Source organism: Entelurus aequoreus, linkage group LG20 (assembly GCF_033978785.1).
Source record: "Entelurus aequoreus isolate RoL-2023_Sb linkage group LG20, RoL_Eaeq_v1.1, whole genome shotgun sequence".
Classification (NCBI taxonomy): Eukaryota; Metazoa; Chordata; class Actinopteri; order Syngnathiformes; family Syngnathidae; genus Entelurus; species Entelurus aequoreus.
The window spans coordinates 31,910,173-31,926,227 of NC_084750.1; the positions used below are offsets into that span (position 1 = coordinate 31,910,173).

The 16,055-nt window shown below is 42.7% G+C and overlaps 1 long non-coding RNA gene across 1 annotated transcript; it reads left to right on the plus strand.

Annotated features, from left to right (window-relative positions):
- The first annotated feature begins 7,707 nt into the window (after positions 1 to 7,707).
- Positions 7,708 to 10,360, plus strand: LOC133635668 (uncharacterized). The gene is made up of 3 exons (XR_009822104.1): positions 7,708 to 7,861; positions 9,419 to 9,593; positions 9,739 to 10,360. It is a non-coding gene; the product is annotated as an uncharacterized LOC133635668 (long non-coding RNA).
- Positions 10,361 to 16,055: the final 5,695 nt, after the last annotated feature.

Genomic DNA, 16,055 nt, shown 5'->3' on the forward strand with positions numbered 1-16,055 from the left:
TCATTGGGAGTTTTACTGAGTTTTATATTTTGCAAATACAAAAAGTAGTTTTTTACTTGACTGTAATGTTCTTAGAACCCTGAGATAATGGGAAAAAAGCAATGAAAATGTATTTAAACCTAACTCCTAAACAACACATGCAAAATGGCTAATAATGCCTAGGGAGACAAGTAACGTTGTTAGTTTAAAAAAATGATCTTTTGTAAAGATATCAAAGACACAAGCTAGTTTTTTTTATTCAATATGACAGTATAACAGTCATACTAAATATGAAAGTTATATAAACATAACTCCAAAATCAAACATGTGTCATGTCTAAAAATGCCTGTAATAATGTATTAATGTGAGTTTGTAAGGTTTGCAAAAACAAAAAGTAGTTTTTTACTCAATATGAAAGTAATGATCTTAGAATCCTGGGATAATGCGAAAAAAGCAATAAAAATGTATTTAAACATAATTCCTAAACAACCCATGCAAAATGGGTAATAATGCCTGGACACATGTATCATTGTTAGTTTTACTAGAAAAATGATCTTTTGTAAAGTTTGCAAAGACACAAGCTAGTTTTTTTTTATTCAATATGACTGTATAACAGTCATACTAAATATAAAAGTTATATAAACATAACTCCAAAACCAAACATGTGTCATGTCTAAAAATGCCTGTATTAATATATTAATGTGAGTTTGTAAGGTTTGCAAAAACAAAAACGAGTTTTTTCCTCAATATGAAAGTAAGGATTTTAGAATCCTGAGATAATGCGAAAAAAGCAATAAAAATGTATTTAAACATAATTCCTAAACAACCCATGCAAAATGGGTAATAATGCCTGGAGACATGTATCTTCGTTAATTTTACTAGAAAAATGATATTTTGTAAAGTTTGCAAAGACACAAGCTAGTTTTTTTTAATTCAATATGACAGTATAACAGTCATATTAAATATAAAAGTTATATAAACATAACTCCAAAACCAAACATGTGTCATGTCTAAAAATGCCTGTAATAATGTATTCATGTGAGTTTGTAAGGTTTGCAAAACAAAAAGTAGTTTTTTCCTCAATATGAAAGTAAGGATTTTAGAATCCTGAGATAATGCGAAAAAAGCAATAAAAATGTATTTAAACATAATTCCTAAACAACCCATGCAAAATGGGTAATAATGCCTGGAGACATGTATCTTTGTTAGTTTTACTAGAAAAATTATCTTTTGTAAAGTTTGCAAAGACACAAGCTAGTTTTTTCTTATTCAATATGACAGTATAACAGTCATATTAAATATAAAAGTTATATAAACATAACTCCAAAACAAACATGTGTCATGTCTAAAAATGCCTGTAATAATGTATTTATGTGAGTTTGTAAGGTTTGCAAAAACAAAAAGTAGTTTTTTACTCAATATGAAAGTAATGATCTTAGAATCCTGAGATAATGCGAAAAAAGCAATAAAAATGTATTTAAACATAATTCCTAAACAACCCATGCAAAATGGGTAATAATGCCTGGACACATGTATCTTTGTTAGTTTTACTAGAAAAATGATGTTTTGTAAAGCTTGTAAAGACACAAGCTAGTTTTTTAAAATTAAATATGACAGTATAACAGTCCTACTAAATATAAAAGTTATCAAAACATAACTCCAAAACCAAACATGTGTTATGTCTAAAAATGCCTGTAATAATGTATTTAGGTGAGTTTGTAAGGTTTGCAAAACAAAAAGTAGTTTTTTCCTCAATTTGAAAGTAAGGATTTTAGAATCCTGAGATAATGCGAAAAAAGCAATAAAAATGTATTTAAACATAATTCCTAAAAAACCCATGCAAAATGGGTAATAATGCCTGGAGACATGTATCTTTGTTAGTTTTACTAGAAAAATTATCTTTTGTAAAGTTTGCAAAGACACAAGCTAGTTTTTTCTTATTCAATATGACAGTATAACAGTCATACTAAATATAAAAGTTATATAAACATAACTCCAAAACCAAACATGTGTCATGTCTAAAAATGTCTGTAATAATGTATTTATGTGAGTTTGTAAGGTTTGCAAAAACAAAAAGTAGTTTTTTACTCAATATGAAAGTAATGATCTTAGAATCCTGAGATATTGCGAAAAAAGCAATGAAAATGTCTTTAAACATAATTCCTAAACAACCCATGCAAAATGGGTAATAATGCCTGGAGACATGTATCTTTGTTAGTTTTACTAGAAAAATGATATTTTGTAAGGTTTGCAAAGACACAAGCTAGTTTTTTTTTTATTCAATATGACAGTATAACAGTCATACTAAATATAAAAGTTATATAAACATAACTCCAGATCCAAACGTGTGTCATGTCTAAAATTGCTTATAATAATGTATTCATGTGGGTTTGTAAGGTTGGCAAAAACAAAAAGTAGTGTTTTACTCAATATGAAAGTAATGATCTTAGAATCCTGAGATAATGCGAAAAAAGCAATATAAATGTATTCAAACACAATTTTTAAACCAAACATGTGAATTGTCTAAAAATGCCTGTAATATTGAATGTATGTAAGTTTTACTAGAATCAATTGTTTTTGTAAGGTTTGCAAATACAAAAATTAGGTTTTACACATAATGACATTATAACTGTAACACTCAATATACAAGTTATTTAATTATAACTCCTAAATACACATGAAACATGTCTAATAGCGTGAAAAAAATTATATTTGTGAGTGTTGCTAGAAACATTTTCTTTTGTAAGGTTTGCAAAGACACAAGTTAGATTTTTTTAACTCAATATGACAGTATAACACCACACTCAATATGACAGTTATTTAAACATAACTCCTAAACCACACCTGAAAAATGGCTAATAATGCCTGAAATAATGCATCTTTGGGAGTTTTACTGGAAACATATGCTTTTTTTAAGGCTTGCAAACACAAAAATTATTTGTATTGTATTATGTATTACAACATAATTCCTAAACCAAACATGCAAAATGTCTGAAAATGCCTGTAATATTGAATCCATGTGAGTTTTATTGGAATCAGTTGTATGGTTTGCTAATACAAAAATTGGGTTTTATGACAAACACAAGTTATTTTTTTTACTCAATATAACAGTTTAGCTGTCATACTATATATGAAAGTTATATAAACATAACTCCAAAACCAAACCATTATGTCCAAAACTGCCTGTAATATTGTATATATGTGAGTTTTACTAGCATCAGGGTTGCAAATACAAAAATTGGGTTTTATGACAGTATACTGTCACACTCAATATGACAGTTATTTAAACATAACTCAAACAACACATGCAAAATAGCTAATAATGCCTGGAGCATGTATCTTAGTTAGTTTTACTAGAAAAATTGTATTTTGTAAGGTTTGCAAAGACACAAGTTAGTTGTTGTTTTTATTCAATATGACAGTATAACTGTCATACTAAATATGAAAGTTATAAAAAACATAACTCTAAAACCAAACATGCATTGTGTCTAAAAATGCCTGTAATATTGTATCTGTGTGAGTTTAACTAGATTTAGTTGTTTTTGTAAGGTTTGCAAATACAAAATAAGGGTTTTACTCACTATGACAGTTTACTGTCACACTCAATCTGACAGTTATTTATTTAAACATAACTCCTAAACCACACATGCAAAAGGGCTAATAATGCCTGGAGGTATGTATCTTTGTGAGTTTTACTAGAAACATTATATTGTGTAAGGTTTAGTTAGTTTTTGTACTCAATCTGACAGTATAACTGTCATTCTAAATCCATCCATTTTCTTCCGCTTATCCGAGGTCGGGTTGCGGGGGCAGCAGCCTGAGCAGAAAATCCCAGACTTCCCTCTCCCCAGCCACTTCGTCCAGCTCTTCTCGGGGTATTCCGAGGCGTTCCCAGGCCAGCCGGGGACATAGTCTTTCCAATGTGTCCTAGGTCTTCCCCGTGGCCTCCTGCCACACCTCCCTAGAGGCGTTCGGGTGGCATCCTGAGCAGATGCCCGAACCACCTCATGGCTCCTCTCAATGTGGAGGAGCAGCGGCTTTACTTTGAGTTCCTCCCGGATGACAGAGCTTCTCACCCTGTCTCTAAGGTAGAGACCCACCACCCGGCAGAGGAAACGCATTTCGGCCGCTTGTCCTTTCGGTCATAACCCAAAGCTGGAAACGTAGATCGACGGTAAATTGAGAGCTTTTCCTTCTGGCTCAGCTCCTTCTTCACCAAAACGGATCGATATAGCGTCCTCAATACTGAAGACGCCGCACCAAACCGCCTGTGGATCTCTCGATCCACTCTATCCTCACTCGTGAACAAGACTCCTAGGTACTTGAACTCCTCCACTTGGGGCAAGATCTCCTCCCCAACCTGGAGATGGCACTCGACCCTTTCCTGCGCGAGAACCATGGACTTGGACTTGGAGGTGCTGATTCTCATCCCAGTCGCTTCACACTCAAGGACCCTGCCGAGAGTATAGACCTGGTCTACCGTTCCACGACCAGGACGAAAACCACACTGTTCGTCCTGGATCCGAGTTTCCTCCTCTCCAGTACACATGAATAGACCTTACCGGGAAGGCTGAGGAGTGTGTTTCACGATAGTTGGAACACACCCTCCGGTTCCCCTTCTTAAAGAGAGGAACCACCACCCCGGTGTGCCAATCCAGAGGTACCACCCCCAATGTTCACGCGATGTTGCAGAGTCTTGTCAACCAAGACAGCCCCACAGTATCCAAAACCTTAAGGAACTCATCCACCACCGGGGCCTTGCCACAGAGGAGCTTTTTAACTACCTAGGCAACCTAAGCCCCAGAAATAGGAGAGTCCACCACAGATTCCCCAGGCACTGCTTGGCCTGTCGGTATGCCCGCTGCCTCAGGAGTCCCATGAGCCAAAAGGACCCGATAGGTTCTTTCTTCAGCTTGACGGCATCCCTCCCTGCTGGTGGCCGCCAGCGAGTTCTAGGATTACCGCCACGACAGGCACCAAACACCTTGCGGCCACAGCTCCAATCAGCAGGCTCGACAAGAGAGGCACGGAACATGGTCCACTCAGACTCAATGTCCAGCACCTCCCTCGTGACATGTTTAAAGTTCTTCCTTATGTTTGAACATTGTGTTTGTTATGGACAATCCGTGACGAGCACAAAAGTCCAATAACAAAGCACCACTTGGGTTCAGATCCGGGTGGCCATTTTTCCCAATCACGACTCTCCAGGTTTCACTGTCCTTGCCAACATGAGCATTGAAGTCCCCCAACAGAACAAGGGAATCACCCTAGGGAGCACTCTCCAGTACTCCCTCAAGGGAATCCAAAAAGAGTGGGTACTCTGAGCTGCTGTTTGGTGCGTAAACACAAACAACAGTCAGGACCCGTCACCCAACCCGAAGGCGGAGGGAAGCTACCATCTCGTCTACTGGGTTAAAGTCCAACGTGCAGGCTTTGAGCAACAACAATTGCCACCCCAGCCTCTCATTGCTTGCAACGCCAGAGTGGAAAAGAGTCCAGCCCCTCTTGAGAGAACAGGTTCCAGAGCCCTTGCTGTGCGTCGAAGTGAGTCCAACTATATCTAGCCGGAACTTCTTCACCTCGCGCACCAGCTCAGGCTCTTTCCCTCCCAGCGAGGTGACGTTCCACGTCCCAAGAGCGAGCTTATGTAGCCGATAATCGGACTGCCAAGTGCATTGCCTTCGGCTGCCGCCCAGTTCACACTGCATCCGACCTCTATGACCTCAATGGGCCCATGAGTGGTGAGCCCATTGGAGGGTTGACCCACGTTGCCTCTTCGAAATGAGCCCGGCAGGGCCCCATGGAGACAGGCCCGGCCACCAGTCGCTCGCCATCGTGCCCCACCTCTGCGCCTGGCTCCACAGGGGAGCCACGGTGACCTGCGCCTGGGCGAGAAAAAATCTAGGTCCTCGATTTGTACTTTTCATAAAGGTCTTTGAGCTGCTCTTTGTCTGATCCCTCACCTAGGACCTTTTCTCAGGGGATCCCGGGGCGTTCCCAGGCCAGCCGGGAGACATAGTGTTCCCAATGTGTCCTGGGTCTTCCCCGTGGCCTCCAGGATGACAGAGCTTCACCTTCACCAGGGGTGTCAAACTCAAATACAGAGTGGGCCAAAGTTTAAAACTGAACAAAGCCGCGGGCCAAGGTTGAACAAATTAACCTTTTAATAGGGACCCAAACAAGTTTTGCATTGAATATTGAACAAGCAAGGCTTATATAACTTTATAGTGACATGCAAAATGGAGTTTCAAATAATAATAATAATAATTAAAAAATATCAATTGCATATCAAATACAATTTAAATAAAAATTGAATGCCTCTTTTCTATTTGCAGCCTTCTGAGGTAAATATCAACATTAACTTTTTCCACAGGCTAATAAATTTGAAAATAAAATAACAATGAATAAAACAACCATTCAGGACTTTAAACTGCTCAGTTTGCAACACACTGATCTAATTTGATGTGCCCAAGCCAGATACCTGGCATCTTTTTTTAGATGCTAGTTCTTTAATGTTGGGGCTCAGGCTTTGAGCTGAGGCAACTTTCATTATCGAACGAAGGTGTTCAACAGTCATATCTCGTACACCCGATTCTAACATCATTCACACCCAGTCACAAGATATGTGCAGCTTCAGCACGCATACACAAATGAATGCAACGCATACTTCATCAACAGCGATACAGGTTACACTGAGGGTGCCAGTATAAAAAACTTTAACACTGTTAGAAATATACGCCACACTGTGAACCCACACCAAACAAAAATAAAAAACACTTTTCGGGAGAACATCCGCACCGTAACATAACATAAACACAAAAGAACAAATACCCAGAATCTTTTGCAGCACTAACTCTTTCGGGACGCTACAAAATACACCCCCGCTACCACCAAACCCCCCCCCCCCCACACACACACACACACCTTGTAGCGTCCCGGAAGATTTAGTGCTACAAAGGGTTCCGGGTATTTGTTCTGTTGTGTTTATGTTGTGTTACGGTGCGGATGTTCTCCCGAAATGTGTTTGTCATTCTTGTTTGGTGTGGATTCACAGTGTGGCGTATATTTCAAAAAGTGTTAAAGTTTTTTATTTGGCTACCGTCAGTGTAACCTGTATCGCTGTTGATGAAGTATGCGTTGCATTCAAATGTGTGTGGGTGCAGAAGCTGCACTGACATGAAACTGGGCCGGCACTTGTTTGACTAGCTGAAAAAAAAAAAAAAAAATTCGGGAGGAGTGCTGGAGTCACTCCCGGGAGGGTTGGCAAGTATTAGAAGTAGCGGTGTTACCGCGGCACTGCCGCAATGTATAATCGACGGTCCAGCTTGTTAATTTGATATTGCCACAAGGGCCAAGTCAAATTACACGTTGGGCCAAATTTGGCCCACGGGCCAGAGTTTGACACCCATGACCTTCACTGTAAAAAATTACTGTAAAAATAAAAAATAAAATTACAGTTATATACTCCATCCATCCATCCATTTTCTACCGCTTATTCCCTTCGGGGTCGCGGGGGGCGCTGGAGCCTATCTCAGCTACAATCAGGCGGAAGGCGGGGTACACCCTGGACAAGTCGCCACCTCATCGCAGGGCCAACACAGATAGACAGACAACATTCACACTCACATTCACACACTAGGGCCAATTTAGTGTTGCCAATCAACCTATCATGTTCTTCTTAAATGCAGTTAAGTACTGTAAATTTTGTTGCATTTTTCAAAAAATATCGACCAGCAGTAAGTTACTGTAAAACCTACAGTGTAATTCAGTATTTTTCAGACTTGTTTCTTGGGTCCGCCCACAATTCGTCCAACCGAGCTTCATTTCACCTGGCCGACCCTGCTAAATCCATCCTACTGCATCGTGTGTTTTTGATAACAAGGTAAGAGTCACTTGTACCTTGATGTGTCATTTTCTGTTTGAATTACTTTATATATATATTTATAAAGTCCGAAATGACATAGCGTCACAGTCAGCATCACAGACACTATCGTTGACCACGCGCATGTACCGCCGCATGCTAGCTAGCTAAGTTTTCTTCTTTTTTGTCATAGTCATCATAAAAGATGATAACTTGCAACATATGTGCTACGACTTGCAGCAATGTATTTGCGTATGTTAGACACATGCGAAGTCATAGTTGTATGCCTAATGCATCGTTTAAGTGTGCTTTCCCTAAATGCACAAGAGTTTTTTCCAACTTCTCAGCCTTCAAAACTCACAGCCGTCGTCATAAATATGGCAAGAGTAGGACTGATATGTATAGCGCAGAAGGTTTACCTTGTAATATTGTCTCATGTAGCGCGAAGTGCGATGATATACGGGCCCTTCTCCTGCATTTGAAAAGTCATATTACCGAAGGTAGGACAGTTACGTGCCCCTTCAGTCAATGTGAAAAAAGATTTACAGTTACAGCAAATCCAAGCAGCTCTTGTGTTATTAACACTGATGATGACTATTGTGATATGCAACTTGAGAATTCAGGATATTCCTGTTATGAAGACATGGAGGTCTACTTGCATTAAAAAAATGTTCACATCACTGAAAAAAGGTTGAGAACCACTGCCTTAGGACAGTGGTTCTCAACCTTTTTTCAGTGATGTACCCCTGTGAACATTTTTTAAATTCAAGTACCCCCTAATCAGAGCAAAGCATTTTTGGTTGAAAAAAAGAGATAAAGAAGTAAAATACAACACTATGTCATCAGTTTCTGATTCATTAAATTGTATAACAGTGCAAAATATTTCTCATTTGTTGTGGTCTTTCTTGAACTATTTGGAAAAAAAGATATAAAAATAACTAAAAACTTGTTGAAAAATAAACAAGTGATTCAATCATAAATAAATATTTTTACACATAGAAGTAATCAACTTAAAGTGCCCTCTTTGGGGATTGCAATAGAGATCCATCTGGATTCATGAACTTCCTTCTCAACATTTCTTCACAAAAAAAGAAATCTTTAACATCAATATTTATGGAACATGTCCACTACGCTTTAACCAAGCCTCCATTGTTTTCTACATGGATAGTTGATTGACAGTTGATGCCGTGTGGCACCGCCAGGTAGAGTCAAACCATCATGGCATGGGGGAAACTCTGGCTTTATGGTAATGAATGGAATAGCCTACTTGATTAGTTGTTCAGTTTATGAACTTACATTCATATTTTGTCGAAGTATTATTCAATAAATATATTTATAAAGGATTTTTGAATTGTTGCTATTTTTAGAATATTTAAAAAAAATCTCACGTACCCCTTGGCATACCTTCAAGTACCCCCAGGAGTACTCGTACCCCCATTTGAGAACCACTGCCTTAGGAGACTAGATGTAAACAGAGGAAAGAGAGAGCGAGTGAGGTGGCCATTCCAAATACTTTTAAAATGCTACCCATATTGGATACTGTTTAGGAACATAAACTGCATTTCTTGACTGTACCAGTTGCTGGTGACAAAGTCACAATAAAACGTTGGATGATCAGCATGGAAGGTGATGTCATCTGCAAAGGCGTCCAACCTAGCTTAATCTCAGGGCTTGCTGCCCTTCTTGCCACCTACTATGTGTTCAACTTGGAATACCAAGAGGAAGGTCCTCGGACATTGGAATTTGTTCAAAGGTAAATCCTCTTGATACTGTTAAAATACTGTTAGGATATTTTATTTTATATTTCTCACCTCTGTTCAGGAATTTGACTTGTCATTTCCCCAATTGTGTGCCTTAAATCAATGACTCTTCTGTTCCTTTGTGTACCTTCTTATTAGGGACCGAAGCACCAGTTTGACTCTAGGATACAGAGAAGGTAGGTAATGTGCAGGTAAAGATATGTTGACTGGGTCAAAGAAGGAAGCACCTGTTTGACCCCAGGATGCAGAAAAAGTAGGTAATTTGCAGGTAAAGATATGTTGACTGGATGATGGCAGGAAGCACCAGCTTGACCCGAGAATGCAGAGCAAGTAGGTAATGTGCGGGTGAAGATATGTTGAATGGGTAAAGGCAGGAAGCACCAGTGTGACCCCACCATGCAGGGAAGGTAGGTAATGTGCGGGTGAAGGTATGTTGAATGGGTGAAAGAAGGAAGCGCAGGTGTGGTCGAGGCCATGCAGACAAGGTAGGTATGTGCAGGTGAAGATATGTTGTATGGTGAAAGAAAGATGCACCAGTGTGACCCAAGGATGCAGGGAAGGTAGGTAATGTGCAGGTAAAGATATGTTGAATGGGTGAAGGCAGGAAACACCAGCTAGACGCCAGGATACAGAGAAGGTAGGTAATGTGCAGGTAAAGATATGTTGAATGAGTAAAGGCAGGAAACACCAGCTTGACTCCAGGATACAGAGAAGGTAGGTAATGTGCAGGTAACGATATGTTGAATGGGTAAAGGTAGAAAGCACCAGCGTGACCACACTATGCAGAGAAGTTAGGTAATGTGCAGGTAAAGATATGTTGAATGGGTAAAGGCAAGAAGCACCAGTGTGACCCCAGGATGCAGAGAAGATAGGTAATGAGCAGGTAACGATATGTTAAATGGGTGAAAGCAGGAAACATCAGCGTGAATACACGGTCCCGTAGATGGAGAGAAAACATAAATAGAGAGAGGGATTGGGGAGGCTTTAGCATTGTCTTCCTCTCTGAATTTGTCTTAATGGGTTTTAGAGCATTCACTCATCTACAGCTGTGGTTATGGTATAGGCTCACATATATCCTAAAATTGATATTAATATTTGTGCAGTGCATATTCCTAAATAACAATGTGAGGGGGGTTCTGTATCGACTGCAAGTAATCTTCAATCACAACAGAATATCTAATATGCTTTCTCTCTTTTTTAGGCGATTCATTGGCGTTAACCCTGAGAGGGGAACAAAGGCTAGCCAGGGAAAGGTGGTGTCCAAGAAGACCGGGAAGCTGGTCCAGAAAAAGGCAGCAACTGTAAATCCTCACGTAGCCACCCTTATAAAACATCTCACAGACTTTGAGTGGGGCTTTATGTAGCCGACAACTAAACACTGGACTCGTGTTCAGTGTTTTGTCTCCAGTTAGAAATTAAGTGGACATGTTATAAATGTTAAAATGCTTTACTGAAAATAAGAAGAATGCACTAAATGTACTTTGAATGTATTTGATGCACTTTAAAATAATTGGTTAATAAAAACATAATCTTGCAAGGCCATTTCTCCAGTCATTTTTATGCCAGCAGATTGCAGGGATTTTGATTTTGAAAAATTAAAAGTTCAACTCATTAACTTCTAGTGGCATTATACTGTAAAGCTCAGTCTATAGTGCTTACAATTATTTTACTGTAATTAACTGTTAATGGATATTACAGTAGATACACTAAAATAACAGTGTAATGCCGCTAAACAGATGACAGTATTATGCTGTGAAGCGTATATTTGACCGGTAAATTGAAAGCTTTTCCTTCTGGCGCAGCTCCTTCTTACCACAACGAATCGATATAGCGTCCTCATTACTGAAGACGCCGCACCGATCAGCCTGTGCATCTCATGATCCACTCTTCCCTCACTCATGAACAAGACTCCAGGTACTTGAACTCATCCACTTGGGGCAGGATCTCCTGCCCAACCTCGAGATGGCACTCCACCCTTTCCCGGGCGAGAACCTCGGACTTGGAGGTGCTGATTCTCATCCCAGTCGCTTCACACTCGGCTGCGAACCAATCCAATGAGAGCTGAAGATCCTGGCCAGTTAAAGCCATAAGGACCACATCATCTGCAAAAAGGAGAGACCTAATCCTGCAGCCACCAAACCGGATCCCCTCAACGCCATGACTGCGCCTAGAAATTCTGTCCATAAAATTTATGAACACATTTGGTGACTAAGGGCAGCCAACACTAGGGTTGGACTCCGGTCCAACCCTCACTGGAAAGGGGTCCGACATACTGCTAACAATGCGGACCAAGCTCTGACACTGATCATACAGGGAGCGACCCGCCACAATCAGACATGCCGATACCCCATACTCTCTGAGCACTCCCCACAGGACTTCCCGGGGTGGCCACGGTCGAATGTCTTCTCCAAGTCCACAAAGCACATGTAGACTGGTTGGACAAACTCCCATGCACACTCAAGGACCCTGCCGAGAGTATAGAGCTGGTCTACCGTTCCACGACCAGGACGAAAACCACACTGTTCGTCCTGCATCCGAGGTTCCTCCTCTCCAGTACACATGAATAGACCTTACCGGGAAGGCTGAGGAGTGTGATCTACGATAGTTGGAACACACCCTCCGGTTCCCCTTCTTAAAGAGAGGAACCACCACCCCGGTCTGCCAATCCAGAGGTACCGCCCCTGATGTCCATGCGATGTTGCAGAGTCTTGTCAACTAAAACAGCCCCACAGCATCCAGAGCCTTAAGGAACTCCGGACGGAGCTCATCCACCCCCGCGGCCTTGCCACCGAGGAGCTTTTTAACTACCTTGGCAACCTCAGCCCCAGAAATAGGAGAGCCCACCACAGATTCCCCAGGAACTGCTTGGCCTGTCGGTATGCCCGCTGCCTCTGGAGTCCCATGAGCCAAAAGGACCAGATAAGCTCTTTCTTCAGCTTGACGGCATCCCGCACTGCTGGTGGCCACCAGCGGGTTCTAGGATTACCGCCACGACAGGCACCAAACACCTTGCGGCCACAGCTCCAATCAGCTGGCTTGACAAGAGAGGCACGGAACATGATCCATTCAGACTCAATGTCCAGCACCTCCTTTGTGACATGTTCAAAGTTCCTCCGGAGGTAGCAAAAGAAACTCTCTCTGACAGGAGACTGCTAGGCATTCCCAAAAGACTCTCACAATGCGTTTGGGCCTGCCAGGTCTGTCCGGGATCCTACCCCACCATCGGAGCCAGCTCACCAGGTGGTGATCGGTAGAAAGCTCGCCCCTCTCTTCCCACTTGTGTCCAAAACATGAGGCCGCAAATCCCATGACACAACTACAAAGTCAATCATGGAACTGCGGCCGAGGGTGTCCTGGTGCCAAGTGCACATATGGACACCCTTATGTTTGAACATTGTGTTTGTTATGGACAATCCGTGACGAGCACAAAAGTCCAATAATAAAGCACCGCTTGGGTTCAGATCCGGGTGGCCATTTTTCCCAATCACGACTCTCCAGGTTTCAAAGTCGTTGCCAACATGAGCGTTGAAGACCCCCAGCAGAACAAAGGATTCACCCGAGGGAGCACTCTCAAGGGAATCCAAAAAGAGTGGGTACTCTGAGCTGCTGTTTGGTGCGTAAACACCAACAACAGTCAGGACCCGTCACCCAACCCGAAAGCGGAGGGAAGTTACCATCTCGTCTTCTGGGTTAAGTCCAACGTGCAGGCTTTGAGCCGGGGGGCAACAAGAATTGCCAACCCAGCCTCTCATTACTTGCAACGCCAGAGTGGAAGAGAGTCCAACCCCTCTTGAGAGAACAGGTTCCAGAGCCCTTGCTGTGCGTCGAAGTGAGTCCAGCTTTATCTAGCCGGGAACTTCTCCACCTCGCGAGGTGACGTTCCACGTCCCAAGAGCGAGCTTATGTAGCCGATAATCGGACCGCCAAGTGCCCTGCCTTCGGCTTCCGCCCAGCTAACACTGCACCCGACCTCTATGACCCAGCCCATGAGTGGTGAGCCTATTGCAGGGGGACCCACGTTGCCTCTTCGAGCTGGGCCCCATGGGCACCAGTCGCTCGCCATCGTGCCCCACCTCTGGGCCTGGCTCCACAGGGGAGCCACGGTGACCCGCGTCCGGGCGAGAAAATATCTAGGTCCTCGATTTGTACTTTTCATAAAGGTCTTTGAGCTGCTCTTTGTCTGATTCCTCACCTAGGACCTGTTTGTCTTGGGGGACCCTACCAGGGGGCATAGAATCCCCCGGACAGCATAGCTCCTAGGATCAGTGGGACACGCAAACCACAAAGGTGGCGGCTCAGAAAGCAGGTTATATAAACATAACTCCAAAACCAAACATGCAAGATGTCTAAACATGCCTGTAATATTGTATCAATGTGAGTTTTACTAGAATCGGTTGTTTTTTTAAGGCTTGCAAACACAAAAAGTTTTTTTTACTCAATATGACAGTAAGTTCTTAAAATGCTGAGATAATGTGAAAAAAAGCAATACAAATGTATTCCAACATAATTCCTAAACCAAACATGCAAAATGTCTAAAAATGCCTGTAATATTGAATCCATGTGAGTTTTACTAGAATCATTTGTTTTTGTAAGGTTTGCAAATACAAAAATTGAGTTTTATGACAGACACAAGTTAGTTTTTTTTACTCATTATAACAGTATAGATGTCATACTATATATTAAAGTTATATAAACATAACTCCAAAACCAAACGTGCATTATGTCCAAAATTGCATGTAATATTGTATAGATGTGAGTTTTACTAGAATCAGGTTTGCAAATACAAAAATTGGGTTTTATGACAGTATACTGTCACACTCAATATGACAGTATAACTGTCATACTAAATCCATCCATTTTCTTCCGCTTATCCGAGGTCGGGTTGCGGGGGCAGCAGCCTAAGCAGAGAGCCCAGACTTCCCTCTCCCCAGCCACTTCGTCCAGCTCTTCTCGGGGGATCCCGAGGCGTTCCCAGGCCATAGTCTTTCCAATGTATCCTAGGTCTTCCCCATGGCCTCCTGCCGTTCGGACCTAGGGAGGCGTTCGGGTGGCATCCTGAGCAGATGCCCGAACCACCTAATCTGGCTCCTCTCAATGTGGAGGAGCAGCGGCTTTACACTGAGTTCCTCCCAGATGACAGAGCTTCTCACCCTATCTCTAAGGGAGAGACCCACCACCCGGCGGAGGAAACTCATTTCGGCCGCTTGTACCCGTGACCTTGTCCTTTCGGTCATAACCCAAAGCTCATGACCATAGGTGAGGATGGGAACGTTGATCGACCGGTAAATTGAAAGCTTTTCCTTCTGGCTCAGCTCCTTCTTCACCACAACGGATCGATATAGCGTCCTCATTACTGAAGACGCCGCACCGATCCGCCTGTAGATCTCACAATCCACTCTATCCTCACTCGTGAACAAGACTCCTAGGTACTTGAACTCCTTCACTTGGGGCAAGATCTCTTTCCCAACCTCGAGATGGCACTCCACCCTTTCCCGGGCGAGAACCATGGACTCGGACTTGGAGGTGCTGATTCTCATCCCAGTCGCTTCACTGCGAACCGATCCAATGAAAGCTGAAGATCTTGGCCAGTTGAAGCCATCAGGACCACATCATCTGCAAAAAGCAGAGACCTAATCCTGCAGCCACCAAACCAGGCGCAGTCATGGCGTTGAGGGGATCCTCAAAGCCATGACTGCGCCTAGATATTCTGTCCATTAAAGTTATGAACAGAATCGGTGACAAAGGGCAGCCTTGGCGGAGTCCAACCCTCACTGGAAAGGGGTCCGACATACTGCCGGCAATGCGGACCAAGCTCTGACACTGATCATACAGGGAGACACCCGCCACAATCAGACATGCCGATACTCCATACTCTCTGAGCACTCCCCACAGGATTTACCGGGGACCAAGGTCGAATGTCTTCTCCAAGTCCACAAAACTTATGTAGACTGGTTGGGCAAACTCCCATGCACACTCAAGGACCCTGCCGAGAGTATAGAGCTGGTCTACCGTTCCACGACCAGGACGAAAACCACACTGTTCGTCCTGGATCCGAGGTTCCTCCTCTCCACTACACATGAATAGACCTTACCGGGAAGGCTGAGGAGTGTGATCTACGATAGTTGGAACACACCCTCCGGTTCCCCTTCTTAAAGAGAGGTACCACCACCCCGGTCTGCCAATCCAGAGGTACCGCCCCCGATGTAGACGCAATGTTGCAGAGTCTTGTCAACCAAGACTGCCCCACAGCATCCAGAGCCTTAAGGAACTCCGGACGGAGCTCATATCCCCGGGGCCTTGCCACCGAGGAGCTTTTTAACTACCTTGGCAACCTCAGCCCCAGAAATAGGAGAGCCCACCACAGACTTCCCAGGCACTGTTTCCTCATAGGAAGACGTGTTGGTGGGACTGAGGAGGTCTCGCTTGGCCTGTCGGTATGCCCACTGCCTCTGGAG